Below are 2,721 nucleotides of genomic sequence, written 5' to 3'. Positions count from 1 at the left end.
TACCGGCATGGCAAATTAAGTTCTGCTAGCCTACCCCGAAACTGTCGTGGCTAAAAACTGCTTGCTTAGCTAACCGTAAAATCCTGCATGGCATATCAGCTGCTAGCTACCGTAACACTGCATGGCATAAAATCTGCCTAGCTACCGTAACTCCGCTATGGTCTTCCTTATGTTTTGACTCTTCTGGTCTCTAGTATTTTAGTTCTCTTATATAATATTAGGGGATGTCTCTCATGCACATTGAAGCATACATGTATTTGTGCCTTGTGGTGACAGTTTGCACAGAACAGTCCTTCTGACTGTCAGCCAAAACTGTTGTCAAGCAAAGTAAGTATATAGTTTGTCAGGATGACATTGACATTGAAAATGCCTGTTAATATTAAGTTTCAGCTAATCTGTGTTTCTTATCAATTTAATTAGACATGACTGTGGTTTGATTGACTTGTTGTACTTGTGTGCCTCAAAGACCAAAAGACATTCACCAGTTTTGGCTTGAGATTAGTGTTTTGTCTCTGGCATAGGCTAGCCGTGTCATTCCTGACTTATTTGTTGCGGTTCCCTTTTCTATCCCACATTATTGGAATATTTGTTATTTATTTAGGATAGTGTAAAATGTTGATTCTAAAGGATTTACTATGATGGTTTCTTTACTTTTTTTGTTGACCTTCTCCTTTTTTTTTCTCCCCAATTTGTAGGTACAGTAGTTGTCCTCGCTGCATAACTCGTACATACTTAGGAGAGGCGAAGGTTGGGAGCCCATCGCGTCCTCTTCGCATCACAGTACCATCCTGCCAGTCACACTGCCTTTCGCTTTTAACCCGGAAGTAAGAGAGAGCAGCATCCAATGAGTTTGGAAGGAAACCTTATTACCTTGTACAACATGTGTCTTAACCGAAGACAAATGTGCATACGTGCCGGTCCGCTTCTTATGAGCGCTATTAATGGGAACATTAGGACTCCTGGCCTCCGGCCAAACCATCCCCTAACCCGGATCGACACTGGCATTGTGCATCCGACTCATGGGTCTCCGGTCATTGGCCGGCTCGCGACATACAGCCTTGGGATCGAACTTTCCGGGTCTGTAGTGATTGCACTCTAGTTATATGTATTGCGATGCAGTGCCTAGCCACTTGCACCATCTTTGAAGGGCCATCTCTTTCTTTAAAAACATACACTAATATTGATGGGGATTGTTAAGTGGATTACTATTCAGTGGATGTGGGAGTTTTTTTGGCCATGTCCAGGTGTTATTTAGTCCTACGACAAATATAGTACCATAAAATATTACAAATATTTCTTCATTATTTTATAGTCCTATCTCGTTCATCAATTAATTGTATTCATTATTATTGTATTTACATTTTCTGTGTGTTTCTTTAGATTTCACTTTCCTGTCTTCTGTTCTGTCCGTTATTTGTAGTGGTATTCCCTTATAAAAACAAGCCCCTTCCACTCTGTCACGTTCAGCAAGTGACATATTTTAGTTTTGTTGGTGGGGAACACCGGTGCAAAACTAAGTAAATAAAACTTGGTGTATCTTATTTTATCCACTGTTTATGATGTTTAAGTTCTGTTTGTCCTCAATTCTTTAATATCATTCCCATGCTGTAGGATAAATTATTTTGAGAAATGACATCAAATTATGTTTGATATAGCAGTTAAGTCATCTTCAAATTTTGTTTAACCATTTATGATGGTTTGTTTTGCTAGCTCAATCTATCATTCCCACAGGCTATGGGCTAATATTGGTTCTCCATTTCCACCCGGTTAGGAACTGCGTGGCAAAATGCTGCTAGCTACCGTAAACTGCATGGCATAATGCTGCTAGCTACCGTAAACTGCATGGCAAAATGCTGCTAGCTACCGTGAACTGCATGGTCTCCTTATGTTGATTTGATGACATACAGTGGAATATTTTCTAAAGTAAAAAAGAAAAAGGATAATTTACAAATAAATCTCTTTAATTTACTGATCTAAAAGAAAACCTTATGGAACACAAAACTATCATTATTTTGGTTGATCTAGAACCTGATACATTTTAAATGTTCTTGTGATCATTAGTAGAATAGCAGAAATATACAAACCAAGAGGAAATAACCCTTTTTTTAAATGACCCATTTATCGTATAAATATTAAACTATTCATGATTTCCCAGATACTGTAGAGCAATATTAAACATAAATGAAAGTGTTCAAATATTATGGAAAAACACAATGAAACAGAACATAGTACAATTTTCTGTAAGTAAAAGTTAATATACTGTATGTTCCCCTTTCTGAGTGGTCCCTGTCAGAAAAAAATAAATATATATTACCCTTTTTCAACATTGACACCACATTTAAGAAAACACCAAAAAGCAAGACTCTGATTGGCTGTACTTGATGTCTATCAGGTGCACATCATGGCGTACAATTACTGTCTAGTCCCACAACTCATCACACCTCTGGTTAAAAATAATGGTGAGTGATTTTGTCTGATCGCATCAAATTACATACAATCAAAACAGAAAGAAGATTTGTTATGCTAAAAGAAGATAATATATATTTTGGCACTAGTAAGTTTTCTTACAAGAATTTGAAAAGCCTTTTTACAGGAGTAAGTTCTCTCTAAGGGGGAACTGGTAAAAGTGGTGAGGCAGATGTGTGTATCACTCACTCTCTTTATACTGCTCCTGTGTGTGTGTGTGTGTGTGTGTGTGTGTGTGTGTGTGTGTGTGTGTGT

At 37.7% G+C, this 2,721-nt stretch overlaps 1 protein-coding gene across 1 annotated transcript in view; it reads right to left on the bottom strand.

Annotated features, from left to right (window-relative positions):
- Window positions 1-1,821: 1,821 nt before the first annotated feature.
- ezrb (ezrin b) overlaps window positions 1,822-2,721 on the bottom strand; it is an 81,211-nt gene continuing 80,311 nt past the window's right edge. The window contains 1 exon segment of the mRNA XM_023974001.3: window positions 1,822-2,721. This exon segment is cut by the window's right edge and continues 231 nt beyond it. The gene's annotated coding sequence lies outside the window, so the exon portion shown is untranslated.

This window comes from Salvelinus sp. IW2-2015, linkage group LG28, assembly GCF_002910315.2.
Source record: "Salvelinus sp. IW2-2015 linkage group LG28, ASM291031v2, whole genome shotgun sequence".
Taxonomy (NCBI): Eukaryota; Metazoa; Chordata; class Actinopteri; order Salmoniformes; family Salmonidae; genus Salvelinus; species Salvelinus sp. IW2-2015.
The sequence above is the reverse complement of the archived record's forward strand: the minus strand, read 5'-3'. Positions and strand labels throughout refer to the sequence as shown.